General features: G+C 41.9%; 112 pseudogenes; all 112 read left to right on the top strand.

Annotated features, from left to right (window-relative positions):
- The first annotated feature begins 31 nt into the window (after positions 1-31).
- Positions 32-150, top strand: LOC142701421 (5S ribosomal RNA; annotated as a pseudogene).
- A 67-nt stretch (positions 151-217) lies between these two features.
- Positions 218-336, top strand: LOC142701387 (5S ribosomal RNA; annotated as a pseudogene).
- Positions 337-403: 67 nt separating this feature from the next.
- LOC142701215 (5S ribosomal RNA) lies at positions 404-522 on the top strand (annotated as a pseudogene).
- A 67-nt stretch (positions 523-589) lies between these two features.
- On the top strand, positions 590-708 carry LOC142701295 (5S ribosomal RNA; annotated as a pseudogene).
- A 67-nt stretch (positions 709-775) lies between these two features.
- On the top strand, positions 776-894 carry LOC142701199 (5S ribosomal RNA; annotated as a pseudogene).
- Positions 895-961: 67 nt separating this feature from the next.
- LOC142701326 (5S ribosomal RNA) lies at positions 962-1,080 on the top strand (annotated as a pseudogene).
- A 67-nt stretch (positions 1,081-1,147) lies between these two features.
- On the top strand, positions 1,148-1,266 carry LOC142701409 (5S ribosomal RNA; annotated as a pseudogene).
- A 67-nt stretch (positions 1,267-1,333) lies between these two features.
- Positions 1,334-1,452, top strand: LOC142701342 (5S ribosomal RNA; annotated as a pseudogene).
- Positions 1,453-1,519: 67 nt separating this feature from the next.
- On the top strand, positions 1,520-1,638 carry LOC142701362 (5S ribosomal RNA; annotated as a pseudogene).
- A 67-nt stretch (positions 1,639-1,705) lies between these two features.
- On the top strand, positions 1,706-1,824 carry LOC142701270 (5S ribosomal RNA; annotated as a pseudogene).
- Positions 1,825-1,891: 67 nt separating this feature from the next.
- Positions 1,892-2,010, top strand: LOC142701278 (5S ribosomal RNA; annotated as a pseudogene).
- Positions 2,011-2,077: 67 nt separating this feature from the next.
- LOC142701233 (5S ribosomal RNA) lies at positions 2,078-2,196 on the top strand (annotated as a pseudogene).
- Positions 2,197-2,263: 67 nt separating this feature from the next.
- On the top strand, positions 2,264-2,382 carry LOC142701206 (5S ribosomal RNA; annotated as a pseudogene).
- Positions 2,383-2,635: 253 nt separating this feature from the next.
- On the top strand, positions 2,636-2,754 carry LOC142701388 (5S ribosomal RNA; annotated as a pseudogene).
- Positions 2,755-2,821: 67 nt separating this feature from the next.
- Positions 2,822-2,940, top strand: LOC142701423 (5S ribosomal RNA; annotated as a pseudogene).
- A 67-nt stretch (positions 2,941-3,007) lies between these two features.
- On the top strand, positions 3,008-3,126 carry LOC142701367 (5S ribosomal RNA; annotated as a pseudogene).
- Positions 3,127-3,193: 67 nt separating this feature from the next.
- LOC142701356 (5S ribosomal RNA) lies at positions 3,194-3,312 on the top strand (annotated as a pseudogene).
- Positions 3,313-3,379: 67 nt separating this feature from the next.
- LOC142701223 (5S ribosomal RNA) lies at positions 3,380-3,498 on the top strand (annotated as a pseudogene).
- Positions 3,499-3,565: 67 nt separating this feature from the next.
- Positions 3,566-3,684, top strand: LOC142701397 (5S ribosomal RNA; annotated as a pseudogene).
- A 67-nt stretch (positions 3,685-3,751) lies between these two features.
- On the top strand, positions 3,752-3,870 carry LOC142701460 (5S ribosomal RNA; annotated as a pseudogene).
- Positions 3,871-3,937: 67 nt separating this feature from the next.
- Positions 3,938-4,056, top strand: LOC142701377 (5S ribosomal RNA; annotated as a pseudogene).
- A 67-nt stretch (positions 4,057-4,123) lies between these two features.
- LOC142701282 (5S ribosomal RNA) lies at positions 4,124-4,242 on the top strand (annotated as a pseudogene).
- Positions 4,243-4,309: 67 nt separating this feature from the next.
- Positions 4,310-4,428, top strand: LOC142701208 (5S ribosomal RNA; annotated as a pseudogene).
- Positions 4,429-4,495: 67 nt separating this feature from the next.
- On the top strand, positions 4,496-4,614 carry LOC142701417 (5S ribosomal RNA; annotated as a pseudogene).
- Positions 4,615-4,681: 67 nt separating this feature from the next.
- Positions 4,682-4,800, top strand: LOC142701352 (5S ribosomal RNA; annotated as a pseudogene).
- A 67-nt stretch (positions 4,801-4,867) lies between these two features.
- On the top strand, positions 4,868-4,986 carry LOC142701220 (5S ribosomal RNA; annotated as a pseudogene).
- Positions 4,987-5,053: 67 nt separating this feature from the next.
- Positions 5,054-5,172, top strand: LOC142701318 (5S ribosomal RNA; annotated as a pseudogene).
- A 67-nt stretch (positions 5,173-5,239) lies between these two features.
- On the top strand, positions 5,240-5,358 carry LOC142701394 (5S ribosomal RNA; annotated as a pseudogene).
- A 67-nt stretch (positions 5,359-5,425) lies between these two features.
- LOC142701408 (5S ribosomal RNA) lies at positions 5,426-5,544 on the top strand (annotated as a pseudogene).
- A 67-nt stretch (positions 5,545-5,611) lies between these two features.
- Positions 5,612-5,730, top strand: LOC142701428 (5S ribosomal RNA; annotated as a pseudogene).
- A 67-nt stretch (positions 5,731-5,797) lies between these two features.
- On the top strand, positions 5,798-5,916 carry LOC142701188 (5S ribosomal RNA; annotated as a pseudogene).
- Positions 5,917-5,983: 67 nt separating this feature from the next.
- On the top strand, positions 5,984-6,102 carry LOC142701296 (5S ribosomal RNA; annotated as a pseudogene).
- Positions 6,103-6,169: 67 nt separating this feature from the next.
- On the top strand, positions 6,170-6,288 carry LOC142701396 (5S ribosomal RNA; annotated as a pseudogene).
- Positions 6,289-6,355: 67 nt separating this feature from the next.
- On the top strand, positions 6,356-6,474 carry LOC142701240 (5S ribosomal RNA; annotated as a pseudogene).
- Positions 6,475-6,541: 67 nt separating this feature from the next.
- Positions 6,542-6,660, top strand: LOC142701284 (5S ribosomal RNA; annotated as a pseudogene).
- A 67-nt stretch (positions 6,661-6,727) lies between these two features.
- LOC142701294 (5S ribosomal RNA) lies at positions 6,728-6,846 on the top strand (annotated as a pseudogene).
- Positions 6,847-6,913: 67 nt separating this feature from the next.
- LOC142701198 (5S ribosomal RNA) lies at positions 6,914-7,032 on the top strand (annotated as a pseudogene).
- A 67-nt stretch (positions 7,033-7,099) lies between these two features.
- Positions 7,100-7,218, top strand: LOC142701323 (5S ribosomal RNA; annotated as a pseudogene).
- Positions 7,219-7,285: 67 nt separating this feature from the next.
- LOC142701385 (5S ribosomal RNA) lies at positions 7,286-7,404 on the top strand (annotated as a pseudogene).
- Positions 7,405-7,471: 67 nt separating this feature from the next.
- On the top strand, positions 7,472-7,590 carry LOC142701341 (5S ribosomal RNA; annotated as a pseudogene).
- Positions 7,591-7,657: 67 nt separating this feature from the next.
- Positions 7,658-7,776, top strand: LOC142701360 (5S ribosomal RNA; annotated as a pseudogene).
- A 67-nt stretch (positions 7,777-7,843) lies between these two features.
- Positions 7,844-7,962, top strand: LOC142701239 (5S ribosomal RNA; annotated as a pseudogene).
- A 67-nt stretch (positions 7,963-8,029) lies between these two features.
- LOC142701283 (5S ribosomal RNA) lies at positions 8,030-8,148 on the top strand (annotated as a pseudogene).
- Positions 8,149-8,215: 67 nt separating this feature from the next.
- LOC142701293 (5S ribosomal RNA) lies at positions 8,216-8,334 on the top strand (annotated as a pseudogene).
- Positions 8,335-8,401: 67 nt separating this feature from the next.
- LOC142701197 (5S ribosomal RNA) lies at positions 8,402-8,520 on the top strand (annotated as a pseudogene).
- A 67-nt stretch (positions 8,521-8,587) lies between these two features.
- On the top strand, positions 8,588-8,706 carry LOC142701322 (5S ribosomal RNA; annotated as a pseudogene).
- Positions 8,707-8,773: 67 nt separating this feature from the next.
- Positions 8,774-8,892, top strand: LOC142701373 (5S ribosomal RNA; annotated as a pseudogene).
- A 67-nt stretch (positions 8,893-8,959) lies between these two features.
- LOC142701340 (5S ribosomal RNA) lies at positions 8,960-9,078 on the top strand (annotated as a pseudogene).
- Positions 9,079-9,145: 67 nt separating this feature from the next.
- LOC142701359 (5S ribosomal RNA) lies at positions 9,146-9,264 on the top strand (annotated as a pseudogene).
- A 67-nt stretch (positions 9,265-9,331) lies between these two features.
- Positions 9,332-9,450, top strand: LOC142701268 (5S ribosomal RNA; annotated as a pseudogene).
- Positions 9,451-9,517: 67 nt separating this feature from the next.
- Positions 9,518-9,636, top strand: LOC142701277 (5S ribosomal RNA; annotated as a pseudogene).
- A 67-nt stretch (positions 9,637-9,703) lies between these two features.
- LOC142701361 (5S ribosomal RNA) lies at positions 9,704-9,822 on the top strand (annotated as a pseudogene).
- Positions 9,823-11,927: 2,105 nt separating this feature from the next.
- LOC142701339 (5S ribosomal RNA) lies at positions 11,928-12,046 on the top strand (annotated as a pseudogene).
- A 67-nt stretch (positions 12,047-12,113) lies between these two features.
- LOC142701357 (5S ribosomal RNA) lies at positions 12,114-12,232 on the top strand (annotated as a pseudogene).
- A 67-nt stretch (positions 12,233-12,299) lies between these two features.
- On the top strand, positions 12,300-12,418 carry LOC142701267 (5S ribosomal RNA; annotated as a pseudogene).
- Positions 12,419-12,485: 67 nt separating this feature from the next.
- On the top strand, positions 12,486-12,604 carry LOC142701276 (5S ribosomal RNA; annotated as a pseudogene).
- Positions 12,605-12,671: 67 nt separating this feature from the next.
- Positions 12,672-12,790, top strand: LOC142701237 (5S ribosomal RNA; annotated as a pseudogene).
- A 67-nt stretch (positions 12,791-12,857) lies between these two features.
- LOC142701346 (5S ribosomal RNA) lies at positions 12,858-12,976 on the top strand (annotated as a pseudogene).
- A 67-nt stretch (positions 12,977-13,043) lies between these two features.
- Positions 13,044-13,162, top strand: LOC142701410 (5S ribosomal RNA; annotated as a pseudogene).
- A 67-nt stretch (positions 13,163-13,229) lies between these two features.
- Positions 13,230-13,348, top strand: LOC142701430 (5S ribosomal RNA; annotated as a pseudogene).
- A 67-nt stretch (positions 13,349-13,415) lies between these two features.
- On the top strand, positions 13,416-13,534 carry LOC142701422 (5S ribosomal RNA; annotated as a pseudogene).
- A 67-nt stretch (positions 13,535-13,601) lies between these two features.
- LOC142701366 (5S ribosomal RNA) lies at positions 13,602-13,720 on the top strand (annotated as a pseudogene).
- A 67-nt stretch (positions 13,721-13,787) lies between these two features.
- LOC142701355 (5S ribosomal RNA) lies at positions 13,788-13,906 on the top strand (annotated as a pseudogene).
- A 67-nt stretch (positions 13,907-13,973) lies between these two features.
- Positions 13,974-14,092, top strand: LOC142701222 (5S ribosomal RNA; annotated as a pseudogene).
- Positions 14,093-14,159: 67 nt separating this feature from the next.
- On the top strand, positions 14,160-14,278 carry LOC142701349 (5S ribosomal RNA; annotated as a pseudogene).
- A 67-nt stretch (positions 14,279-14,345) lies between these two features.
- On the top strand, positions 14,346-14,464 carry LOC142701189 (5S ribosomal RNA; annotated as a pseudogene).
- Positions 14,465-14,717: 253 nt separating this feature from the next.
- Positions 14,718-14,836, top strand: LOC142701376 (5S ribosomal RNA; annotated as a pseudogene).
- A 67-nt stretch (positions 14,837-14,903) lies between these two features.
- Positions 14,904-15,022, top strand: LOC142701425 (5S ribosomal RNA; annotated as a pseudogene).
- Positions 15,023-15,089: 67 nt separating this feature from the next.
- On the top strand, positions 15,090-15,208 carry LOC142701334 (5S ribosomal RNA; annotated as a pseudogene).
- A 67-nt stretch (positions 15,209-15,275) lies between these two features.
- On the top strand, positions 15,276-15,394 carry LOC142701279 (5S ribosomal RNA; annotated as a pseudogene).
- A 67-nt stretch (positions 15,395-15,461) lies between these two features.
- LOC142701306 (5S ribosomal RNA) lies at positions 15,462-15,580 on the top strand (annotated as a pseudogene).
- Positions 15,581-15,647: 67 nt separating this feature from the next.
- Positions 15,648-15,766, top strand: LOC142701307 (5S ribosomal RNA; annotated as a pseudogene).
- Positions 15,767-15,833: 67 nt separating this feature from the next.
- Positions 15,834-15,952, top strand: LOC142701351 (5S ribosomal RNA; annotated as a pseudogene).
- A 67-nt stretch (positions 15,953-16,019) lies between these two features.
- On the top strand, positions 16,020-16,138 carry LOC142701219 (5S ribosomal RNA; annotated as a pseudogene).
- A 67-nt stretch (positions 16,139-16,205) lies between these two features.
- Positions 16,206-16,324, top strand: LOC142701317 (5S ribosomal RNA; annotated as a pseudogene).
- Positions 16,325-16,391: 67 nt separating this feature from the next.
- LOC142701292 (5S ribosomal RNA) lies at positions 16,392-16,510 on the top strand (annotated as a pseudogene).
- A 253-nt stretch (positions 16,511-16,763) lies between these two features.
- On the top strand, positions 16,764-16,882 carry LOC142701275 (5S ribosomal RNA; annotated as a pseudogene).
- A 67-nt stretch (positions 16,883-16,949) lies between these two features.
- LOC142701329 (5S ribosomal RNA) lies at positions 16,950-17,068 on the top strand (annotated as a pseudogene).
- Positions 17,069-17,135: 67 nt separating this feature from the next.
- Positions 17,136-17,254, top strand: LOC142701332 (5S ribosomal RNA; annotated as a pseudogene).
- A 67-nt stretch (positions 17,255-17,321) lies between these two features.
- Positions 17,322-17,440, top strand: LOC142701450 (5S ribosomal RNA; annotated as a pseudogene).
- A 67-nt stretch (positions 17,441-17,507) lies between these two features.
- LOC142701403 (5S ribosomal RNA) lies at positions 17,508-17,626 on the top strand (annotated as a pseudogene).
- A 67-nt stretch (positions 17,627-17,693) lies between these two features.
- On the top strand, positions 17,694-17,812 carry LOC142701354 (5S ribosomal RNA; annotated as a pseudogene).
- Positions 17,813-17,879: 67 nt separating this feature from the next.
- Positions 17,880-17,998, top strand: LOC142701221 (5S ribosomal RNA; annotated as a pseudogene).
- A 67-nt stretch (positions 17,999-18,065) lies between these two features.
- On the top strand, positions 18,066-18,184 carry LOC142701337 (5S ribosomal RNA; annotated as a pseudogene).
- A 67-nt stretch (positions 18,185-18,251) lies between these two features.
- LOC142701455 (5S ribosomal RNA) lies at positions 18,252-18,370 on the top strand (annotated as a pseudogene).
- Positions 18,371-18,437: 67 nt separating this feature from the next.
- On the top strand, positions 18,438-18,556 carry LOC142701399 (5S ribosomal RNA; annotated as a pseudogene).
- A 67-nt stretch (positions 18,557-18,623) lies between these two features.
- Positions 18,624-18,742, top strand: LOC142701375 (5S ribosomal RNA; annotated as a pseudogene).
- A 253-nt stretch (positions 18,743-18,995) lies between these two features.
- LOC142701333 (5S ribosomal RNA) lies at positions 18,996-19,114 on the top strand (annotated as a pseudogene).
- Positions 19,115-19,181: 67 nt separating this feature from the next.
- LOC142701281 (5S ribosomal RNA) lies at positions 19,182-19,300 on the top strand (annotated as a pseudogene).
- A 67-nt stretch (positions 19,301-19,367) lies between these two features.
- LOC142701195 (5S ribosomal RNA) lies at positions 19,368-19,486 on the top strand (annotated as a pseudogene).
- A 67-nt stretch (positions 19,487-19,553) lies between these two features.
- On the top strand, positions 19,554-19,672 carry LOC142701305 (5S ribosomal RNA; annotated as a pseudogene).
- A 67-nt stretch (positions 19,673-19,739) lies between these two features.
- Positions 19,740-19,858, top strand: LOC142701353 (5S ribosomal RNA; annotated as a pseudogene).
- Positions 19,859-19,925: 67 nt separating this feature from the next.
- Positions 19,926-20,044, top strand: LOC142701218 (5S ribosomal RNA; annotated as a pseudogene).
- A 67-nt stretch (positions 20,045-20,111) lies between these two features.
- On the top strand, positions 20,112-20,230 carry LOC142701319 (5S ribosomal RNA; annotated as a pseudogene).
- A 67-nt stretch (positions 20,231-20,297) lies between these two features.
- On the top strand, positions 20,298-20,416 carry LOC142701290 (5S ribosomal RNA; annotated as a pseudogene).
- A 67-nt stretch (positions 20,417-20,483) lies between these two features.
- On the top strand, positions 20,484-20,602 carry LOC142701316 (5S ribosomal RNA; annotated as a pseudogene).
- Positions 20,603-20,669: 67 nt separating this feature from the next.
- On the top strand, positions 20,670-20,788 carry LOC142701273 (5S ribosomal RNA; annotated as a pseudogene).
- Positions 20,789-20,855: 67 nt separating this feature from the next.
- LOC142701328 (5S ribosomal RNA) lies at positions 20,856-20,974 on the top strand (annotated as a pseudogene).
- A 67-nt stretch (positions 20,975-21,041) lies between these two features.
- Positions 21,042-21,160, top strand: LOC142701331 (5S ribosomal RNA; annotated as a pseudogene).
- Positions 21,161-21,227: 67 nt separating this feature from the next.
- Positions 21,228-21,346, top strand: LOC142701449 (5S ribosomal RNA; annotated as a pseudogene).
- A 253-nt stretch (positions 21,347-21,599) lies between these two features.
- LOC142701301 (5S ribosomal RNA) lies at positions 21,600-21,718 on the top strand (annotated as a pseudogene).
- A 67-nt stretch (positions 21,719-21,785) lies between these two features.
- Positions 21,786-21,904, top strand: LOC142701310 (5S ribosomal RNA; annotated as a pseudogene).
- A 67-nt stretch (positions 21,905-21,971) lies between these two features.
- Positions 21,972-22,090, top strand: LOC142701300 (5S ribosomal RNA; annotated as a pseudogene).
- A 67-nt stretch (positions 22,091-22,157) lies between these two features.
- LOC142701311 (5S ribosomal RNA) lies at positions 22,158-22,276 on the top strand (annotated as a pseudogene).
- Positions 22,277-22,343: 67 nt separating this feature from the next.
- LOC142701251 (5S ribosomal RNA) lies at positions 22,344-22,462 on the top strand (annotated as a pseudogene).
- A 67-nt stretch (positions 22,463-22,529) lies between these two features.
- Positions 22,530-22,648, top strand: LOC142701324 (5S ribosomal RNA; annotated as a pseudogene).
- Positions 22,649-22,715: 67 nt separating this feature from the next.
- On the top strand, positions 22,716-22,834 carry LOC142701285 (5S ribosomal RNA; annotated as a pseudogene).
- Positions 22,835-22,901: 67 nt separating this feature from the next.
- Positions 22,902-23,020, top strand: LOC142701234 (5S ribosomal RNA; annotated as a pseudogene).
- Positions 23,021-23,087: 67 nt separating this feature from the next.
- On the top strand, positions 23,088-23,206 carry LOC142701256 (5S ribosomal RNA; annotated as a pseudogene).
- Positions 23,207-23,273: 67 nt separating this feature from the next.
- LOC142701261 (5S ribosomal RNA) lies at positions 23,274-23,392 on the top strand (annotated as a pseudogene).
- A 67-nt stretch (positions 23,393-23,459) lies between these two features.
- Positions 23,460-23,579, top strand: LOC142701431 (5S ribosomal RNA; annotated as a pseudogene).
- Positions 23,580-23,646: 67 nt separating this feature from the next.
- On the top strand, positions 23,647-23,765 carry LOC142701257 (5S ribosomal RNA; annotated as a pseudogene).
- The last annotated feature ends 66 nt before the right edge of the window (positions 23,766-23,831 follow it).

Below are 23,831 nucleotides of genomic sequence, written 5' to 3'. Positions count from 1 at the left end.
TTAAATAGGACTATGGATTAAATCATTTCACGTCAATGGCCATTCTAAGCTGAATGTGCCTGCTCTCGTCAGATCGCAGAAGTTACACAGCTTAAGGCCTCGCTAGTACCAGTGTGGGAGACTGTCTGGGAATCCGTGGTGCGGTTGACTTTTTATTATGTCGTTTAGATTTTGTTTCACAATCGATTAAAAAGGACTATGGATTAAAGCATTGAATGTCAATGGCCATTCTAAGCTGAATGTGCCTGCTCTCGTTAGATCGCAGAAGTTACGCAGCTTAACGCCTCGCTAGTACCAGTGTGGGAGACTGTCTGGGAATCCGTGGTGCAGTTTACCTTTTATTATGTCGTTTAGATTTTGTTTCACAATAGATTAAATAGGACTATGGATTAAAGCTTTTAACATCAATGGCCATTCTAAGCTGAATGTGCCTGCTCTCGTCAGATCGCAGAAGTTACACAGCTTAAGGCCTCGCTAGTACCAGTGTGGGAGACTGTCTGGGAATCCGTGGTGCGGTTGACTTTTTATTATGTCGTTTAGATTTTGTTTCACAATCGATTAAAAAGGACTATGGATTAAAGCATTTAATGTCAATGGCCATTCTAAGCTGAATGTGCCTGCTCTCGTCAGATCGCAGAAGTTACACAGCTTAAGGCCTCGCTAGTACCAGTGTGGGAGACTGTTTGGGAATCCGTGGTGAAGTTGACTTTTTATTATGTCGTTTAGATTTTGTTTCACAATAGTTTAAATAGGACTATGGATTAAAGCATTTAACGTCAATGGCCATTCTAAGCTGAATGTGCCTGCTCTCGTCAGAACGCAGAAGTTACACAGCTTAAGGCCTCGCTAGTACCAGTGTGGGAGACTGTCTGGGAATCCGTGGTGCGGTTGAATTTTTATTATGTCGTTTAGATTTTGTTTCACAATCGATTAAAAAGGACTATGGATTAAAGCATTTAATGTCAATGGCCATTCTAAGCTGAATGTCCCTACTCTCGTCAGATCGCAGAAGTTACACAGCTTAAGGCCTCGCTAGTACCAGTGTGGGAGACTGTCTGGGAATCCGTGGTGCGGTTGACTTTTTATTATGTTGTTTAGATTTTGTTTCACAATAGATTAAATAGGACTATGGATTAAGGCTTTTAATGTCAATGGCCATTCTAAGCTGAATGTGCCTGCTCTCGTCAGATCGCAGAAGTTACACAGCTTAAGGCCTCGCTAGTACCAGTGTGGGAGACTGTCTGGGAATCCGTGGTGCGGTTGACTTTTTATTATGTCGTTTAGATTTTGTTTCACAATCGATTAAAAAGGACTATGGATTAAAGCCTTTAATGTCAATGGCCATTCTAAGCTGGATGTGCCTGCTCTCGTTAGATCGCAGAAGTTACACAGCTTAACGCCTCGATAGTACCAGTGTGGGAGACTGTCTGGGAATCCGTGGTGCGGTTGACTTTTTATTATGTCGTTTAGATTTTGTTTCACAATAGATTAAATAGGACTATGGATTAAAGCATTTAACGTCAATGGCCATTCTAAGCTGAATGTGCCTGCTCTCGTCAGATCGCAGAAGTTACACAGCTTAAGGCCTCGCTAGTACCATTGTGGGAGACTGTCTGGGAATCCGTGGTGCGGTCGAATTTTTATTATGTCGTTTAGATTTTGTTTCACAATCGATTAAAAAGGACTATGGATTAAAGCATTTAATGTCAATGGCCATTCTAAGCTGAATGTCCCTGCTCTCGTCAGATCGCAGAAGTTACACAGCTTAAGGCCTCGCTAGTACCAGTGTGGGAGACTGTCTGGGAATCCGTGGTGCGGTTGAATTTTTATTATGTCGTTTAGATTTTGTTTCACAATCGATTAAAAAGGACTATGGATTAAAGCTTTTAATGTCAATGGCCATTCTAAGCTGAATGTGCCTGCTCTCGTCAGATCGCAGAAGTTACACAGCTTAAAGCCTCGCTAGTACCAGTGTGGGAGACTGTCTGGGAATCCGTGGTGCGGTTGACTTTTTATTATGTCGTTTAGATTTTGTTTCACAATAGATTAAATAGGACTATGGATTAAATCATTTAACATCAATGGCCATTCTAAGCTGAATGTGCCTGCTCTCGTCAGATCGCAGAAGTTACACAGCTTAAGGCCTCGCTAGTACCAGTGTGGGAGACTGTCTGGGAATCCGTGGTGCGGTTGAATTTTTATTATGTCGTTTAGATTTTGTTTCACAATCGATTAAAAAGGACTATGGATTAAAGCATTTAATGTCAATGGCTATTCTAAGCTGAATGTGCCTGCTCTCGTCAGATCGCAGAAGTTACACAGCTTAAGGCCCCGCTAGTACCAGTGTGGGAGACTGTCTGGGAATCCGTGGTGCGGTTGACTTTTTATTATGTCGTTTAGATTTTGTTTCACAATCGATTAAAAAGGACTATGGATTAAAGCATTTAATGTCAATGGCCATTCTAAGCTGAATGTGCCTGCTCTCGTCAGATCGCAGAAGTTACACAGCTTAATGCCTCGCTAGTACCAGTGTGTGAGACTGTCTGGGAATCCGTGGTGCGGCTGACTTTTTATTATGTCGTTTAGATTTTGTTTCACAATCGATTAAAAAGGACTATGGATTAAAGCATTTAATGTCAATGGCCATTCTAAGCTGAATGTCCCTCCTCTCGTCAGATCGCAGAAGTTACACAGCTTAAGGCCTCGCTAGTACCAGTGTGGGAGACTGTCTGGGAATCCGTGGTGCGGTTGACTTTTTATTATGTTGTTTAGATTTTGTTTCACAATAGATTAAATAGGACTATGGATTAAGTCTTTTAATGTCAAAGGCCATTCTAAGCTGAATGTGCCTCCTCTCGTCAGATCGCAGAAGTTACACAGCTTAAGGCCTCGCTAGTACTAGTGTGGGAGACTGTCTGGGAATCCGTGGTGCGGTTGACTTTTTATTATGTTGTTTAGATTTTGTTTCACAATCGATTAAAAAGGACTATGGATTAAAGCATTTAATGTCAATGGCCATTCTAAGCTGGATGTGCCTGCTCTCGTTAGATCGCAGAAGTTACACAGCTTAACGCCTCGCTAGTACCAGTGTGGGAGACTGTCTGGGAATCCGTGGTGCGGTTGACTTTTTATTATGTCGTTTAGATTTTGTTTCACAATAGATTAAATAGGACTATGGATTAAAGCATTTAACGTCAATGGCCATTCTAAGCTGAATGTGCCTGCTCTCGTCAGATCGCAGAAGTTACACAGCTTAAGGCCTCGCTAGTACCAGTGTGGGAGACTGTCTGGGAATCAGTGGTGCGGTTCACTTTTTATTATGTCGTTTAGATTTTGTTTCACAATCGATTAAAAAGGACTATGGATTAAAGTATTTAATGTCAATGGCCATTCTAAGCTGAATGTGCCTGCTTTCGTCAGATCGCAGAAGTTACACAGCTTAAGGCCTCGCTAGTACCAGTGTGGGAGACTGTCTGGGAATCCGTGGTGCGGTTGACTTTTTATTATGTCGTTTAGATTTTGTTTCACAATAGATTAAATAGGACTATGGATTAAAGCATTTAACGTCAATGGCCATTCTAAGCTGAATGTGCCTGCTCTCGTCAGATCGCAGAAGTTACACAGCTTAAGGCCTCGCTAGTACCAGTGTGGGAGACTGTCTGGGAATCCGTGGTGCGGTTGACTTTTTATTATGCCGTTTAGATTTTGTTTCACAATAGATTAAATAGGACTATGGATTAAATCATTTAACGTCAATGGCCATTCTAAGCTGAATGTGCCTGCTCTCGTCAGATCGCAGAAGTTACACAGTTTAAGGCCTCGCTAGTACCAGTGTGGGAGACTGTCTGGGAATCCGTGGTGCTGTTGAATTTTTATTATGTCGTTTAGATTTTGTTTCACAATCGATTAAAAAGGACTATGGATTACAGCATTTAATGTCAATGGCCATTCTAAGCTGAATGTGCCTGCTTTTGTCAGATCGCAGAAGTTACACAGCTTAAGGCCTCGCTAGTACCAGTGTGGGAGACTGTATGGGAATCCGTGGTGCGGTTGACTTTTTATCATGTCGTTTAGATTTTGTTTCACAATCGATTAAAAAGGACTATGGATTAAAGTATTTAATGTCAATGGCCATTCTAAGCTGAATGTGCCTGCTTTCGTCAGATCGCAGAAGTTACACAGCTTAAGGCCTCGCTAGTACCAGTGTGGGAGACTGTCTGGGAATCCGTGGTGCGGTTGCCCTTTTATTATCTCGTTTAGATTTTGTTTCACAATAGATTAAATAGGACTATGGATTAAAGCATTTAACGTCAATGGCCATTCTAAGCTGAATGTGCCTGCTCTCGTCAGAACGCAGAAGTTACACAGCTTAAGGCCTCGCTAGTACCAGTGTGGGAGACTGTCTGGGAATCCGTGGTGCGGCTGACTTTTTATTATGTCGTTTAGATTTTGTTTCACAATCGATTAAAAAGGACTATGGATTAAAGCATTTAATGTCAATGGCCATTCTAAGCTGAATGTGCCTCCTCTTGTCAGAACGCAGAAGTTACACAGCTTAAGGCCTCGCTAGTACCAGTGTGGGAGACTGTCTGGGAATCCGTGGTGCGGTTGACTTTTTATTATGTCGTTTAGATTTTGTTTCACAATAGATTAAATAGGACTATGGATTAAAGCATTTAACGTCAATGGCCATTCTAAGCTGAATGTGCCTGCTCTCGTCAGATCGCAGAAGTTACACAGCTTAAGGCCTCGCTAGTACCAGTGTGGGAGACTGTCTGGGAATCAGTGGTGCGGTTCACTTTTTATTATGTCGTTTAGATTTTGTTTCACAATCGATTAAAAAGGACTATGGATTAAAGTATTTAATGTCAATGGCCATTCTAAGCTGAATGTGCCTGCTTTCGTCAGATCGCAGAAGTTACACAGCTTAAGGCCTCGCTAGTACCAGTGTGGGAGACTGTCTGGGAATCCGTGGTGCGGTTGACTTTTTATTATGTCGTTTAGATTTTGTTTCACAATAGATTAAATAGGACTATGGATTAAAGCATTTAACGTCAATGGCCATTCTAAGCTGAATGTGCCTGCTCTTGTCAGAACGCAGAAGTTACACAGCTTAAGGCCTCGCTAGTACCAGTGTGGGAGACTGTCTGGGAATCCGTGGTGCGGTTGAATTTTTATTATGTCGTTTAGATTTTGTTTCACAATCGATTAAAAAGGACTATGGATTAAAGCATTTAATGTTGATGGCCATTCTAAGCTGAATGTCCCTGCTCTCGTCAGATCGCAGAAGTTACACAGCTAAAGGCCTCGCTAGTACCAGTGTGGGAGACTGTCTGGGAATCCGTGGTACGGTTGACTTTTTATTATGTTGTTTAGATTTTGTTTCACAATAGATTAAATAGGACTATGGATTAAGGCTTTTAATGTCAATGGCCATTCTAAGCTGAATGTGCCTGCTCTCGTCAGATCGCAGAAGTTACACAGTTTAAGGCCTCGCTAGTACCAGTGTGGGAGACTGTCTCGGAATCCGTGGTCCTTTTGACTTTTTATTATGTCGTTTAGATTTTGTTTCACAATAGATTAAATAGGACTATGGATTAAGGCATTTAACGTCAATGGCCATTCTAAGCTGAATGTGCCTGCTCTCGTCAGATCGCAGAAGTTACACAGCTTAAGGCCTCGCTAGTACTAGTGTGGGAGACTGTCTGGGAATCCGTGGTGCGGTTGACTTTTTATTATGCCGTTTAGATTTTGTTTCACAATAGATTAAATAGGACTATGGATTAAATCATTTAACGTCAATGGCAATTCTAAGCTGAATGTGCCTGCTCTCGTCAGATCGCAGAAGTTACACAGCTTAAGGCCTCGCTAGTACCAGTGTGGGAGACTGTCTGGGAATCCGTGGTGCTGTTGAATTTTTATTATGTCGTTTAGATTTTGTTTCACAATCGATTAAAAAGGACTATGGATTACAGCATTTAATGTCAATGGCCATTCTAAGCTGAATGTCCCTGCTCTCGTCAGATCGCAGAAATTACACAGCTTAAGCCCTCGCTAGTACCAGTGTGGGAGACTGTCTGGGAATCCGTGGTGCGGTTGACTTTTTATTATGTCGTTTAGATTTTGTTTCACAATCGATTAAAAAGGACTATGGATTAGTGCATTTAATGTTAATGGCCATTCTAAGCTGAATGTGCCTGCTCTCGTTAGATCGCAGAAGTTACGCAGCTTAACGCCTCGCTAGTACCAGTGTGGGAGACTGTCTGGGAATCCGTGGTGCAGTTTACTTTTTATTATGTCGTTTAGATTTTGTTTCACAATAGATTAAATAGGACTATGGATTAAAGCATTTAACGTCAATGGCCATTCTAAGCTGAATGTGCCTGCTCTCGTCAGATCGCAGAAGTTACACAGCTTAAGGCCTCGCTAGTACCAGTGTGGGAGACTGTCTGGGAATCCGTGGTGCGGTTGAATTTTTATTATGTCGTTTAGATTTTGTTTCACAATCGATTAAAAAGGACTATGGATTAAAGCATTTAATGTCAATGGCCATTCTAAGATGAATGTCCCTGCTCTCGTCAGATCGCAGAAGTTACACAGCTTAAGGCCTCGCTAGTACCAGTGTGGGAGACTGTCTGGGAATCCGTGGTGCGGTTGACTTTTTATTATGTCGTTTAGATTTTGTTTCACAATCGATTAAAAAGGACTATGGATTAAAGCATTTAATGTCAATGGCCATTCTAAGCTGAATGTGCCTGCTCTCGTCAGATCGCAGAAGTTACACAGCTTAAGGCCTCGCTAGTACCAGTGTGGGAGACTGTTTGGGAATCCGTGGTGAAGTTGACTTTTTATTATGTCGTTTAGATTTTGTTTCACAATAGTTTAAATAGGACTATGGATTAAAGCATTTAACGTCAATGGCCATTCTAAGCTGAATGTGCCTGCTCTCGTCAGAACGCAGAAGTTACACAGCTTAAGGCCTCGCTAGTACCAGTGTGGGAGACTGTCTGGGAATCCGTGGTGCGGTTGAATTTTCATTATGTCGTTTAGATTTTGTTTCACAATCGATTAAAAAGGACTATGGATTAAAGCATTTAATGTCAATGGCCATTCTAAGCTGAATGTCCCTACTCTCGTCAGATCGCAGAAGTTACACAGCTTAAGGCCTCGCTAGTACCAGTGTGGGAGACTGTCTGGGAATCCGTGGTGCGGTTGACTTTTTATTATGTTGTTTAGATTTTGTTTCACAATAGATTAAATAGGACTATGGATTAAGGCTTTTAATGTCAATGGCCATTCTAAGCTGAATGTGCCTGCTCTCGTCAGATCGCAGAAGTTACACAGCTTAAGGCCTCGCTAGTACCAGTGTGGGAGACTGTCTGGGAATCCGTGGTGCGGTTGACTTTTTATTATGTCGTTTAGATTTTGTTTCACAATCGATTAAAAAGGACTATGGATTAAAGCCTTTAATGTCAATGGCCATTCTAAGCTGGATGTGCCTGCTCTCGTTAGATCGCAGAAGTTACACAGCTTAACGCCTCGATAGTACCAGTGTGGGAGACTGTCTGGGAATCCGTGGTGCGGTTGACTTTTTATTATGTCGTTTAGATTTTGTTTCACAATAGATTAAATAGGACTATGGATTAAAGCATTTAACGTCAATGGCCATTCTAAGCTGAATGTGCCTGCTCTCGTCAGATCGCAGAAGTTACACAGCTTAAGGCCTCGCTAGTACCATTGTGGGAGACTGTCTGGGAATCCGTGGTGCGGTCGAATTTTTATTATGTCGTTTAGATTTTGTTTCACAATCGATTAAAAAGGACTATGGATTAAAGCATTTAATGTCAATGGCCATTCTAAGCTGAATGTGCCTGCTCTCGTCAGATCGCAGAAGTTACACAGCTTAAGGCCTCGCTAGTACCAGTGTGGGAGACTGTCTGGGAATCCGTGGTGCGGTTGAATTTTTATTATGTCGTTTAGATTTTGTTTCACAATCGATTAAAAAGGACTATGGATTAAAGCATTTAATGTCAATGGCCATTCTAAGATGAATGTCCCTGCTCTCGTCAGATCGCAGAAGTTACACAGCTTAAGGCCTCGCTAGTACCAGTGTGGGAGACTGTCTGGGAATCCGTGGTGCGGTTGACTTTTTATTATGTCGTTTAGATTTTGTTTCACAATCGATTAAAAAGGACTATGGATTAAAGCATTTAATGTCAATGGCCATTCTAAGCTGAATGTGCCTGCTCTCGTCAGATCGCAGAAGTTACACAGCTTAAGGCCTCGCTAGTACCAGTGTGGGAGACTGTTTGGGAATCCGTGGTGAAGTTGACTTTTTATTATGTCGTTTAGATTTTGTTTCACAATAGTTTAAATAGGACTATGGATTAAAGCATTTAACGTCAATGGCCATTCTAAGCTGAATGTGCCTGCTCTCGTCAGAACGCAGAAGTTACACAGCTTAAGGCCTCGCTAGTACCAGTGTGGGAGACTGTCTGGGAATCCGTGGTGCGGTTGAATTTTCATTATGTCGTTTAGATTTTGTTTCACAATCGATTAAAAAGGACTATGGATTAAAGCATTTAATGTCAATGGCCATTCTAAGCTGAATGTCCCTACTCTCGTCAGATCGCAGAAGTTACACAGCTTAAGGCCTCGCTAGTACCAGTGTGGGAGACTGTCTGGGAATCCGTGGTGCGGTTGACTTTTTATTATGTTGTTTAGATTTTGTTTCACAATAGATTAAATAGGACTATGGATTAAGGCTTTTAATGTCAATGGCCATTCTAAGCTGAATGTGCCTGCTCTCGTCAGATCGCAGAAGTTACACAGCTTAAGGCCTCGCTAGTACCAGTGTGGGAGACTGTCTGGGAATCCGTGGTGCGGTTGACTTTTTATTATGTCGTTTAGATTTTGTTTCACAATCGATTAAAAAGGACTATGGATTAAAGCCTTTAATGTCAATGGCCATTCTAAGCTGGATGTGCCTGCTCTCGTTAGATCGCAGAAGTTACACAGCTTAACGCCTCGATAGTACCAGTGTGGGAGACTGTCTGGGAATCCGTGGTGCGGTTGACTTTTTATTATGTCGTTTAGATTTTGTTTCACAATAGATTAAATAGGACTATGGATTAAAGCATTTAACGTCAATGGCCATTCTAAGCTGAATGTGCCTGCTCTCGTCAGATCGCAGAAGTTACACAGCTTAAGGCCTCGCTAGTACCATTGTGGGAGACTGTCTGGGAATCCGTGGTGCGGTCGAATTTTTATTATGTCGTTTAGATTTTGTTTCACAATCGATTAAAAAGGACTATGGATTAAAGCATTTAATGTCAATGGCCATTCTAAGCTGAATGTCCCTGCTCTCGTCAGATCGCAGAAGTTACACAGCTTAAGGCCTCGCTAGTACCAGTGTGGGAGACTGTCTGGGAATCCGTGGTGCGGTTGAATTTTTATTATGTCGTTTAGATTTTGTTTCACAATCGATTAAAAAGGACTATGGATTAAAGCTTTTAATGTCAATGGCCATTCTAAGCTGAATGTGCCTGCTCTCGTCAGATCGCAGAAGTTACACAGCTTAAAGCCTCGCTAGTACCAGTGTGGGAGACTGTCTGGGAATCCGTGGTGCGGTTGACTTTTTATTATGTCGTTTAGATTTTGTTTCACAATAGATTAAATAGGACTATGGATTAAGGCTTTTAATGTCAATGGCCATTCTAAGCTGAATGTGCCTGCTCTCGTCAGATCGCAGAAGTTACACAGCTTAAGGCCTCGCTAGTACCAGTGTGGGAGACTGTCTGGGAATCCGTGGTGCGGTTGACTTTTTATTATGTCGTTTAGATTTTGTTTCACAATCGATTAAAAAGGACTATGGATCCCCCTTTAACATTACTAATGGTACCAGGCAGGGGTGCCCGCTGTCCCCCTTATTGTTTACGCTAGTTATGGAACCATTAGCAGAATCTATAAGATCTAACTTGCTGATTCGGGGTATCCCAGTAGGGTTTCGACAACATAAAATTGGACTATTCGCAGATGATATAATTTTGACCATCACTGACCCTTTATCCTCCCTAAGGGAAATTTCTCAAGTCATCTCTAAATTTGGATTAGTATCCTACTATAAAGTGAATGCATCTAAATCTCAAATTCTTGGGATTTTCATCTCTCCGTCCCTGAAACAATCTATAATAACAGAGTTCCCATATCAATGGGAAAACTCTTCAATTCCTTATCTGGGAATTCAAATCAGCTACCCCTTGTCGCAACTTCCCAAAATAAATTTTGATCCTCTTCTAATGTCCTTACAGAGGGAATTGGATCAAATTGCTTTGCACGAGCCTTCATGGTTAGGACGCAATGTGTGCTATAAGATGTTCATACTACCCAAAATATTATACTACTTACGCACCCTACCAATCCCTATACCTCAAATATGGTTCTCTAGGTTCCAGAAGCAGCTTCAAAACTTTTTATGGGGAGGAAGGAGGCCTAGAATAGCAACGTCCCTCCTGTTGAAACGGAAGCATAGAGGGGGGCTGGGAGTACCTAATCTCTTAGCTTATCATAGAACATTTGTAGTAAAACAATCTGAAAAATGGTTTACTTGCTCTTCTGGAGTTAGCTGGCCAGCGATCGAACAACAATTGATAGGGGGGCTGCCGTTGTCTACAGTACTGATGGCCTATGCCTTGAGGCCTGACCTTCTCCTTCCCAACATCCCTACAATTAAAGTTGCAATACAATGTTGGCTTTATTTCATGGCGCAACCCGCGGGGATTCCGGGGAGAGGCACGACTCAGATACCGTTGGGAGTACTTGAAACATTAATCCCCAACCTAGGAATCAAACACTGGCCGGTGAACGGTATCCAGTACGTTTCTGATCTATTTTTGGGGAAAGAGATGAAGTCCTTTAACAACATTCAGAGACAGTTTGGGATCTCGGAGAGAGATATTTATAAATATACTCAGATTAAATCTTATCTGACGTCCTCGCCTCTGACCGGACTCCAAGCATCCAAATCAGCGGTGGCACTTCTGTCTGGATCTGGCTGGGGGGGTAGCAACCTTACGGCTAGAATATATGATGCAATGAATGGGGATGTGGAGACTTCTAGGCGAGCACACTTTCTGAACTGGGAAAGGGACATGGGGAAATCTTTCTCCATGGCACAATGGGAAACAGCGATTAAATGGACTTTGAAGTCCTCAGTTTGCATGAACCTTTTGGAAGTTTTCCATAAGGTTCTGTTGCGATGGTACTATACTCCGACCAAACTGGCGAGGATATATCCTCAAACCTCTAACCTATGTTGGCGTAACTGTGGTCAAGAGGGCTCGCTATATCATATATTTTGGGGATGTCCCCACCTGAGGACCTTTTGGGCCAACATTTTTCAACTACTATCAGAGGTCTTGAAGATTCCTGTTGTCCAGGAGCCAGGGGTAGCATTATTATCCTTGGAGATAGAAAAGTTCCCGCCGATTTACCGACCCTTAGTGTGCCATGTTTTGCTCACAGCGAAGTTATTGATAGCTAAAGCCTGGAAGTCTCCAATACCACCCACACAAGAGGAGGTAATAGCTAGGGTGTCAACGCATTGTGTATATGAACGCATTTTTTATCTAAGACAACAGAGATATGCTTCTTATATCGCCTTTTGGAATCCCTGGATAATATATCATAAAGTGGAGATGGAGATAACACAGATATCAGCAATTTCCCTTCCCTCCTAACCTTCCCCCCTGTACCTCCCCTTGTTTCTGGTTCTCTGTTAAAAGTTTTGCGTGCAAGATGGACTATTTTGAAGCATTGATATATACTTGTATATGAAGCACTTTATGTAACATTTGTTGTTTATTTGAAAATTATAATAAAAATAATTGCAAAAAAAAAAAAAAGGACTATGGATTAAAGCCTTTAATGTCAATGGCCATTCTAAGCTGGATGTGCCTGCTCTCGTTAGATCGCAGAAGTTACACAGCTTAACGCCTCGATAGTACCAGTGTGGGAGACTGTCTGGGAATCCGTGGTGCGGTTGACTTTTTATTATGTCGTTTAGATTTTGTTTCACAATAGATTAAATAGGACTATGGATTAAAGCATTTAACGTCAATGGCCATTCTAAGCTGAATGTGCCTGCTCTCGTCAGATCGCAGAAGTTACACAGCTTAAGGCCTCGCTAGTACCATTGTGGGAGACTGTCTGGGAATCCGTGGTGCGGTCGAATTTTTATTATGTCGTTTAGATTTTGTTTCACAATCGATTAAAAAGGACTATGGATTAAAGCATTTAATGTCAATGGCCATTCTAAGCTGAATGTCCCTGCTCTCGTCAGATCGCAGAAGTTACACAGCTTAAGGCCTCGCTAGTACCAGTGTGGGAGACTGTCTGGGAATCCGTGGTGCGGTTGAATTTTTATTATGTCGTTTAGATTTTGTTTCACAATCGATTAAAAAGGACTATGGATTAAAGCTTTTAATGTCAATGGCCATTCTAAGCTGAATGTGCCTGCTCTCGTCAGATCGCAGAAGTTACACAGCTTAAAGCCTCGCTAGTACCAGTGTGGGAGACTGTCTGGGAATCCGTGGTGCGGTTGACTTTTTATTATGTCGTTTAGATTTTGTTTCACAATAGATTAAATAGGACTATGGATTAAATCATTTAACGTCAATGGCCATTCTAAGCTGAATGTGCCTGCTCTCGTCAGATCGCAGAAGTTACACAGCTTAAGGCCTCGCTAGTACCAGTGTGGGAGACTGTCTGGGAATCCGTGGTGCGGTTGAATTTTTATTATGTCATTTAGATTTTGTTTCACAATCGATTAAAAAGGACTATGGATTAAAGCATTTAATGTCAATGGCCATTCTAAGCTGAATGTGCCTGCTCTCGTCAGATCGAAGAAGTTACACAGCTTAAGGCCCCGCTAGTACCAGTGTGGGAGACTGTCTGGGAATCCGTGGTGCGGTTGACTTTTTATTATGTCGTTTAGATTTTGTTTCACAATCGATTAAAAAGGACTATGGATTAAAGCATTTAATGTCAATGGCCATTCTAAGCTGAATGTGCCTGCTCTCGTCAGATCGCAGAAGTTACACAGCTTAATGCCTCGCTAGTACCAGTGTGGGAGACTGTCTGGGAATCCGTGGTGCGGCTGACTTTTTATTATGTCGTTTAGATTTTGTTTCACAATCGATTAAAAAGGACTATGGATTAAAGCGTTTAATGTCAATGGCCATTCTAAGCTGAATGTCCCTCCTCTCGTCAGATCGCAGAAGTAACACAGCTTAAGGCCTCGCTAGTACCAGTGTGGGAGACTGTCTGGGAATCCGTGGTGCGGTTGACTTTTTATTATGTTGTTTAGATTTTGTTTCACAATAGATTAAATAGGACTATGGATTAAGTCTTTTAATGTCAAAGGCCATTCTAAGCTGAATGTGCCTCCTCTCGTCAGATCGCAGAAGTTACACAGCTTAAGGCCTCGCTAGTACTAGTGTGGGAGACTGTCTGGGAATCCGTGGTGCGGTTGACTTTTTATTATGTTGTTTAGATTTTGTTTCACAATCGATTAAAAAGGACTATGGATTAAAGCATTTAATGTCAATGGCCATTCTAAGCTGGATGTGCCTGCTCTCGTTAGATCGCAGAAGTTACACAGCTTAACGCCTCGCTAGTACCAGTGTGGGAGACTGTCTGGGAATCCGTGGTGCGGTTGACTTTTTATTATGTCGTTTAGATTTTGTTTCACAATAGATTAAATAGGACTATGGATTAAAGCATTTAACGTCAATGGCCATTCTAAGCTGAATGTGCCTGCTCTCGTCAGATCGCAGAAGTTACACAGCTTAAGGCCTCGCTAGTACCAGTGTGGGAGACTGTCTGGGAATCAGTGGTGCGGTTCACTTTTTATTATGTCGTTTAGATTTTGTTTCACAATCGATTAAAAAGGACTATGGATTAAAGTATTTAATGTCAATGGCCATTCTAAGCTGAATGTGCCTGCTTTCGTCAGATCGCAGAAGTTACACAGCTTAAGGCCTCGCTAGTACCAGTGTGGGAGACTGTCTGGGAATCCGTGGTGCGGTTGACTTTTTATTATGTCGTTTAGATTTTGTTTCACAATAGATTAAATAGGACTATGGATTAAAGCATTTAACGTCAATGGCCATTCTAAGCTGAATGTGCCTGCTCTCGTCAGATCGCAGAAGTTACACAGCTTAAGGCCTCGCTAGTACCAGTGTGGGAGACTGTCTGGGAATCCGTGGTGCGGTTGACTTTTTATTATGCCGTTTAGATTTTGTTTCACAATAGATTAAATAGGACTATGGATTAAATCATTTAACGTCAATGGCCATTCTAAGCTGAATGTGCCTGCTCTCGTCAGATCGCAGAAGTTACACAGCTTAAGGCCTCGCTAGTACCAGTGTGGGAGACTGTCTGGGAATCCGTGGTGCTGTTGAATTTTTATTATGTCGTTTAGATTTTGTTTCACAATCGATTAAAAAGGACTATGGATTACAGCATTTAATGTCAAAGGCCATTCTAAGCTGAATGTCCCTGCTCTCGTCAGATCGCAGAAGTTACACAGCTTAATGCCTCGCTAGTACCAGTGTGGGAGACTGTCTGGGAATCCGTGGTGCGGTTGATTTTTTAATATGTCGTTTAGATTTTGTTTCACAATCGATTAAAAAGGACTATGGATTAAAGCATTTAATGTCAATGGCCATTCTAAGCTGAATGTGCCTTCTCTCGTCAGATCGCAGAAGTTACACAGCTTAAGGCCTCACTAGTACCAGTGTGGGAGACTGTCTGGGAATCCGTGGTGCGGTTGACTTTTTATTATGTCGTTTAGATTTTGTTTCACAATCGATTAAAAAGGACTATGGATTAAAACATTTAATGTCAAAGGCCATTCTAAGCTGAATGTGCCTGCTCTCGTCAGATCGCAGAAGTTACACAGCTTAAGCCCTTGCTAGTACCAGTGTGGGAGACTGTCTGGGAATCCGTGGTGCGGTTGACTTTTTATTATGTCGTTTAGATTTTGTTTCACAATCGATTAAATAGGACTATGGATTAAAGCATTTAACGTCAATGGCCATTCTAAGCTGAATGTGCCTGCTTTTGTCAGATCGCAGAAGTTACACAGCTTAAGGCCTCGCTAGTACCAGTGTGGGAGACTGTCTGGGAATCCGTGGTGCGGTTGACTTTTTATTATGTCGTTTAGATTTTGTTTCACAATCGATTAAAAAGGACTATGGATTAAAGTATTTAATGTCAATGGCCATTCTAAGCTGAATGTGCCTGCTTTCGTCAGATCGCAGAAGTTACACAGCTTAAGGCCTCGCTAGTACCAGTGTGGGAGACTGTCTGGGAATCCGTGGTGCGGTTGCCCTTTTATTATCTCGTTTAGATTTTGTTTCACAATAGATTAAATAGGACTATGGATTAAAGCATTTAACGTCAATGGCCATTCTAAGCTGAATGTGCCTGCTCTCGTCAGAACGCAGAAGTTACACAGCTTAAGGCCTCGCTAGTACCAGTGTGGGAGACTGTCTGGGAATCCGTGGTGCGGTTGACTTTTTATTATGTCGTTTAGATTTTGTTTCACAATCGATTAAAAAGGACTATGGATTAAAGCATTTAATGTCAATGGCCATTCTAAGCTGAATGTGCCTCCTCTCGTCAGAACGCAGAAGTTACACAGCTTAAGGCCTCGCTAGTACCAGTGTGGGAGACTGTCTGGGAATCCGTGGTGCGGTTGACTTTTTATTATGTCGTTTAGATTTTGTTTCACAATAGATTAAATAGGACTATGGATTAAAGCATTTAACGTCAATGGCCATTCTAAGCTGAATGTGCCTGCTCTCGTCAGATCGCAGAAGTTACACAGCTTAAGGCCTCGCTAGTACCAGTGTGGGAGACTGTCTGGGAATCAGTGGTGCGGTTCACTTTTTATTATGTCGTTTAGATTTTGTTTCACAATCGATTAAAAAGGACTATGGATTAAAGTATTTAATGTCAATGGCCATTCTAAGCTGAATGTGCCTGCTTTCGTCAGATCGCAGAAGTTACACAGCTTAAGGCCTCGCTAGTACCAGTGTGGGAGACTGTCTGGGAATCCGTGGTGCGGTTGACTTTTTATTATGTCGTTTAGATTTTGTTTCACAATAGATTAAATAGGACTATGGATTAAAGCATTTAACGTCAATGGCCATTCTAAGCTGAATGTGCCTGCTCTTGTCAGAACGCAGAAGTTACACAGCTTAAGGCCTCGCTAGTACCAGTGTGGGAGACTGTCTGGGAATCCGTGGTGCGGTTGAATTTTTATTATGTCGTTTAGATTTTGTTTCACAATCGATTAAAAAGGACTATGGATTAAAGCATTTAATGTCGATGGCCATTCTAAGCTGAATGTCCCTGCTCTCGTCAGATCGCAGAAGTTACACAGCTTAAGGCCTCGCTAGTACCAGTGTGGGAGACTGTCTGGGAATCCGTGGTACGGTTGACTTTTTATTATGTTGTTTAGATTTTGTTTCACAATAGATTAAATAGGACTATGGATTAAGGCTTTTAATGTCAATGGCCATTCTAAGCTGAATGTGCCTGCTCTCGTAAGATCACAGAAGTTACACAGCTTAAGGCCTCGCTAGTACCAGTGTGGGAGACTGTCTCGGAATCCGTGGTCCTTTTGACTTTTTATTATGTCGTTTAGATTTTGTTTCACAATAGATTAAATAGGACTATGGATTAAGGCATTTAACGTCAATGGCCATTCTAAGCTGAATGTGCCTGCTCTCGTCAGATCGCAGAAGTTACACAGCTTAAGGCCTCGCTAGTACTAGTGTGGGAGACTGTCTGGGATTCCGTGGTGCGGTTGACTTTTTATTATGCCGTTTAGATTTTGTTTCACAATAGATTAAATAGGACTATGGATTAAATCATTTAACGTCAATGGCAATTCTAAGCTGAATGTGCCTGCTCTCGTCAGATCGCATAAGTTACACAGCTTAAGGCCTCGCTAGTACCAGTGTGGGAGACTGTCTGGGAATCCGTGGTGCTGTTGAATTTTTATTATGTCGTTTAGATTTTGTTTCACAATCGATTAAAAAGGACTATGGATTACAGCATTTAATGTCAATGGCCATTCTAAGCTGAATGTCCCTGCTCTCGTCAGATCGCAGAAGTTACACAGCTTAATGCCTCGCTAGTACCAGTGTGGGAGACTGTCTGGGAATCCGTGGTGCGGTTGACTTTTTATTATGTCGTTTAGATTTTGTTTCACAATCGATTAAAAAGGACTATGGATTAAAGCATTTAATGTCAATGGCCATTCTAAGCTGAATGTGCCTGCTCTCGTCAGATCGCAGAAGTTACACAGCTTAAGGCCTCACTAGTACCAGTGTGGGAGACTGTCTGGGAATCCGTGGTGCGGTTGACTTTTTATTATGTCGTTTAGATTTTGTTTCACAATCGATTAAAAAGGACTATGGATTAAAGCATTTAATGTCAATGGCCATTCTAAGCTGAATGTGCCTGCTTTCGTGAGATTGCAGAAGTTACACAGCTTAAGGCCTCGCTAGTACCAGTGTGGGAGACTGTCTGGGAATCCGTGGTGCGGTTGACTTTTTATTATGTCGTTTAGATTTTGTTTCACAATAGATTAAATAGGACTATGGATTAAAGCATTTAACGTCAATGGCCATTCTAAGCTGAATGTGCCTGCTCTCGTCAGATCGCAGAAGTTACACAGCTTAAGGCCTCGCTAGTACCAGTGTGGGAGACTGTCTGGGAATCAGTGGTGCGGTTCACTTTTTATTATGTCGTTTAGATTTTGTTTCACAATCGATTAAAAAGGACTATGGATTAAAGTATTTAATGTCAATGGCCATTCTAAGCTGAATGTGCCTGCTTTCGTCAGATCGCAGAAGTTACACAGCTTAAGGCCTCGCTAGTACCAGTGTGGGAGACTGTCTGGGAATCCGTGGTGCGGTTGACTTTTTATTATGTCGTTTAGATTTTGTTTCACAATAGATTAAATAGGACTATGGATTAAAGCATTTAACGTCAATGGCCATTCTAAGCTGAATGTGCCTGCTCTCGTCAGATCGCAGAAGTTACACAGCTTAAGGCCTCGCTAGTACCAGTGTGGGAGACTGTCTGGGAATCCGTGGTGCGGTTGACTTTTTATTATGCCGTTTAGATTTTGTTTCACAATAGATTAAATAGGACTATGGATTAAATCATTTAACGTCAATGGCCATTCTAAGCTGAATGTGCCTGCTCTCGTCAGATCGCAGAAGTTACACAGCTTAAGGCCTCGCTAGTACCAGTGTGGGAGACTGTCTGGGAATCCGTGGTGCTGTTGAATTTTTATTATGTCGTTTAGATTTTGTTTCACAATCGATTAAAAAGGACTATGGATTACAGCATTTAATGTCAATGGCCATTCTAAGCTGAATGTCCCTGCTCTCGTCAGATCGCAGAAGTTACACAGCTTAATGCCTCGCTAGTACCAGTGTGGGAGACTGTCTGGGAATCCGTGGTGCGGTTGATTTTTTATTATGTCGTTTAGATTTTGTTTCACAATCGATTAAAAAGGACTATGGATTAAAGCATTTAATGTCAATGGCCATTCTAAGCTGAATGTGCCTTCTCTCGTCAGATCGCAGAAGTTACACAGCTTAAGGCCTCACTAGTACCAGTGTGGGAGACTGTCTGGGAATCCGTGGTGCGGTTGACTTTTTATTATGTCGTTTAGATTTTGTTTCACAATCGATTAAAAAGGACTATGGATTACAGCATTTAATCTCGATGGCCATTCTAAGCTGAATGTGCCTGCTCTCGTCAGATCGCAGAAGTTACACAGCTTAAGCCCTTGCTAGTACCAGTGTGGGAGACTGTCTGGGAATCCGTGGTGCGGTTGACTTTTTATTATGTCGTTTAGATTTTGTTTCACAATCGATTAAATAGGACTATGGATTAAAGCATTTAACGTCAATGGCCATTCTAAGCTGAATGTGCCTGCTTTTGTCAGATCGCAGAAGTTACACAGCTTAAGGCCTCGCTAGTACCAGTGTGGGAGACTGTCTGGGAATCCGTGGTGCGGTTGACTTTTTATTATGTCGTTTAGATTTTGTTTCACAATCGATTAAAAAGGACTATGGATTAAAGTATTTAATGTCAATGGCCATTCTAAGCTGAATGTGCCTGCTTTCGTCAGATCGCAGAAGTTACACAGCTTAAGGCCTCGCTAGTACCAGTGTGGGAGACTGTCTGGGAATCCGTGGTGCGGTTGCCCTTTTATTATCTCGTTTAGATTTTGTTTCACAATAGATTAAATAGGACTATGGATTAAAGCATTTAACGTCAATGGCCATTCTAAGCTGAATGTGCCTGCTCTCGTCAGAACGCAGAAGTTACACAGCTTAAGGCCTCGCTAGTACCAGTGTGGGAGACTATCTGGGAATCCGTGGTGCGGCTGACTTTTTATTATGTCGTTTAGATTTTGTTTCACAATCGATTAAAAAGGACTATGGATTAAAGCATTTAATGTCAATGGCCATTCTAAGCTGAATGTGCCTCCTCTCGTCAGAACGCAGAAGTTACACAGCTTAAGGCCTCGCTAGTACCAGTGTGGGAGACTGTCTGGGAATCCGTGGTGCGGTTGACTTTTTATTATGTCGTTTAGATTTTGTTTCACAATAGATTAAATAGGACTATGGATTAAAGCATTTAACGTCAATGGCCATTCTAAGCTGAATGTGCCTGCTCTCGTCAGATCGCAGAAGTTACACAGCTTAAGGCCTCGCTAGTACCAGTGTGGGAGACTGTCTGGGAATCAGTGGTGCGGTTCACTTTTTATTATGTCGTTTAGATTTTGTTTCACAATCGATTAAAAAGGACTATGGATTAAAGTATTTAATGTCAATGGCCATTCTAAGCTGAATGTGCCTGCTTTCGTCAGATCGCAGAAGTTACACAGCTTAAGGCCTCGCTAGTACCAGTGTGGGAGACTGTCTGGGAATCCGTGGTGCGGTTGACTTTTTATTATGTCGTTTAGATTTTGTTTCACAATAGATTAAATAGGACTATGGATTAAAGCATTTAACGTCAATGGCCATTCTAAGCTGAATGTGCCTGCTCTTGTCAGAACGCAGAAGTTACACAGCTTAAGGCCTCGCTAGTACCAGTGTGGGAGACTGTCTGGGAATCCGTGGTGCGGTTGAATTTTTATTATGTCGTTTAGATTTTGTTTCACAATCGATTAAAAAGGACTATGGATTAAAGCATTTAATGTCGATGGCCATTCTAAGCTGAATGTCCCTGCTCTCGTCAGATCGCAGAAGTTACACAGCTTAAGGCCTCGCTAGTACCAGTGTGGGAGACTGTCTGGGAATCCGTGGTACGGTTGACTTTTTATTATGTTGTTTAGATTTTGTTTCACAATAGATTAAATAGGACTATGGATTAAGGCTTTTAATGTCAATGGCCATTCTAAGCTGAATGTGCCTGCTCTCATCAGATCGCAGAAGTTACACAGCTTAAGGCCTCGCTAGTACCAGTGTGGGAGACTGTCTCGGAATCCGTGGTCCTTTTGACTTTTTATTATGTCGTTTAGATTTTGTTTCACAATAGATTAAATAGGACTATGGATTAAGGCATTTAACGTCAATGGCCATTCTAAGCTGAATGTGCCTGCTCTCGTCAGATCGCAGAAGTTACACAGCTTAAGGCCTCGCTAGTACTAGTGTGGGAGACTGTCTGGGATTCCGTGGTGCGGTTGACTTTTTATTATGCCGTTTAGATTTTGTTTCACAATAGATTAAATAGGACTATGGATTAAATCATTTAACGTCAATGGCAATTCTAAGCTGAATGTGCCTGCTCTCGTCAGATCGCATAAGTTACACAGCTTAAGGCCTCGCTAGTACCAGTGTGGGAGACTGTCTGGGAATCCGTGGTGCTGTTGAATTTTTATTATGTCGTTTAGATTTTGTTTCACAATCGATTAAAAAGGACTATGGATTACAGCATTTAATGTCAATGGCCATTCTAAGCTGAATGTCCCTGCTCTCGTCAGATCGCAGAAGTTACACAGCTTAATGCCTCGCTAGTACCAGTGTGGGAGACTGTCTGGGAATCCGTGGTGCGGTTGACTTTTTATTATGTCGTTTAGATTTTGTTTCACAATCGATTAAAAAGGACTATGGATTAAAGCATTTAATGTCAATGGCCATTCTAAGCTGAATGTGCCTGCTCTCGTCAGATCGCAGAAGTTACACAGCTTAAGGCCTCACTAGTACCAGTGTGGGAGACTGTCTGGGAATCCGTGGTGCGGTTGACTTTATATTATGTCGTTTAGATTTTGTTTCACAATCGATTAAAAAGGACTATGGATTAAAGCATTTAATGTCAATGGCCATTCTAAGCTGAATGTGCCTGCTTTCGTGAGATTGCAGAAGTTACACAGCTTAAGGCCTCGCTAGTACCAGTGTGGGAGACTGTCTGGGAATCCGTGGTGCGGTTGAATTTTTATTATGTCGTTTAGATTTTGTTTCACAATCGATTAAAAAGGACTATGGATTAAAGCATTTAATGTCAAAGGCCATTCTAAGCTGAATGTGCCTGCTCTCGTCAGATCGCAGAAGTTACACAGCTTAAGGCCTTGCTAGTACCAGTGTGGGAGACTGTCTGGGAATCCGTGGTGCGGTTGACTTTTTATTATGTCGTTTAGATTTTGTTTCACAATAGATTAAATAGGACTATGGATTAAAGCATTTAACGTCAATGGCCATTCTAAGCTGAATGTGCCTGCTCTCGTCAGATCGCAGAAGTTACACAGCTTAAGGCCTCGCTAGTACCAGTGTGGGAGGCTGTCTGGGAATCCGTGGTGCGGTTAACTTTTTATTATGTCGTTTAGATTTTGTTTCACAATCGATTAAAAAGGACTATGGATTAAAGCATTTAATGTCAAAGGCCATTCTAAGCTGAATGTGCCTGCTCTCGTCAGATCGCAGAAGTTACACAGCTTAAGGCCTTGCTAGTACCAGTGTGGGAGACTGTCTGGGAATCCGTGGTGCGGTTGACTTTTTATTATGTCGTTTAGATTTTGTTTCACAATAGATTAAATAGGACTATGGATTAAAGCATTTAACGTCAATGGCCATTCTAAGCTGAATGTGCCTGCTCTCGTCAGATCGCAGAAGTTACACAGCTTAAGGCCTCGCTAGTACCAGTGTGGGAGGCTGTCTGGGAATCCGTGGTGCGGTTAACTTTTTATTATGTCGTTTAGATTTTGTTTCACAATCGATTAAAAAGGACTATGGATTAAAGCATTTAATGTCAATGGCCATTCTAAGCTGAATGTCCCTGCTCTCGTCAGATCGCAGAAGTTACACAGCTTAAGGCCTCGCTAGTACCAGTGTGGGAGACTGTCTGGGAATCCGTGGTACGGTTGACTTTTTATTATGTTGTTTAGATTTTGTTTCACAATAGATTAAATAGGACTATGGATTAAGGCTTTTAATGTCAATGGCCATTCTAAGCTGAATGTGCCTGCTCTCGTCAGATCGCAGAAGTTACACAGCTTAAGGCCTCGCTAGTACCAGTGTGGGAGACTGTCTGGGAATCCGTGGTGCGGTTGACTTTTTATTATGTCGTTTAGATTTTGTTTCACAATCGATTAAAAAGGACTATGGATTAAAGCATTTAATGTCAATGGCCATTCTAAGCTGAATGTCCCTGCTCTCGTCAGATCGCAGAAGTTACACAGCTTAAGTCCTCGCTAGTACCAGTGTGGGAGACTGTCTGGGAATCCGTGGTGCGGTTGACTTTTTATTATGTCGTTTAGATTTTGTTTCACAATCGATTAAAAAGGACTTTGGATTAAAGCATTTAATGTCAGTGGCCATTCTAAGCTGAATGTGCCTGCTCTCGTCAGATCGCAGAAGTTACACAGCTTAAGGCCTCGCTAGTACCAGTGTGGGAGACTGTCTGGGAATCTGTGGTGCGGTTGACTTTTTATTATGTTGTTTAGATTTTGTTTCACAATAGATTAATTAGGACTATGGATTAAGGCTTTTAATGTCAATGGCCATTCTAAGCTGAATGTGCCTGCTCTCGTCAGATCGCAGAAGTTACACAGCTTAAGGCCTCGCTAGTACCAGTGTGGGCGACTGTCTGGGAATCCGTGGTGCGGTTGAATTTTTATTATGTCGTTTAGATTTTGTTTCACAATCGATTAAAAAGGACTATGGATTAAAGCATTTAATGTCAATGGCCATTCTAAGCTGAAAGTCCCTGCTCTCGTCAGATCGCAGAAGTTACACAGCTTAAGGCCTCGCTAGTACCAGTGTGGGAGACTGTCTGGGAATCCATGGTGCGGTTGACTTTTTATTATGTTGTTTAGATTTTGTTTCACAATAGATTAAATAGGACTATGGATTAAGGCTTTTAATGTCAATGGCCATTCTAAGCTGAATGTGCCTGCTCTCGTCAGAACGCAGAAGTTACACAGCTTATAGGCCTCGCTAGTACCAGTGTGGTAGACTGTCTGGGAATCCGTGGTGCGGTTGAATTTTTATTATGTCGTTTAGATTTTGTTTCACAATCGATTAAAAAGGACTATGGATTAAAGCATTTAATGTCAATGGCCATTCTAAGCTGAATGTCCCTGCTCTCGTCAGATCGCAGACGTTACACAGCTTAAGGCCTCGCTAGTACCAGTGTGGGAGACTGTCTGGGAATCCGTGGTGCGGTTGACTTTTTATTATGTCGTTTAGATTTTGTTTCACAATCGATTAAAAAGGACTATGGATTAAAGCATTTAA

This window comes from Rhinoderma darwinii, unplaced genomic scaffold (genome assembly GCF_050947455.1).
Source record: "Rhinoderma darwinii isolate aRhiDar2 unplaced genomic scaffold, aRhiDar2.hap1 Scaffold_2033, whole genome shotgun sequence".
NCBI lineage: Eukaryota > Metazoa > Chordata > Amphibia > Anura > Rhinodermatidae > Rhinoderma > Rhinoderma darwinii.
This window is presented reverse-complemented; position numbering and strand designations above follow the sequence as displayed.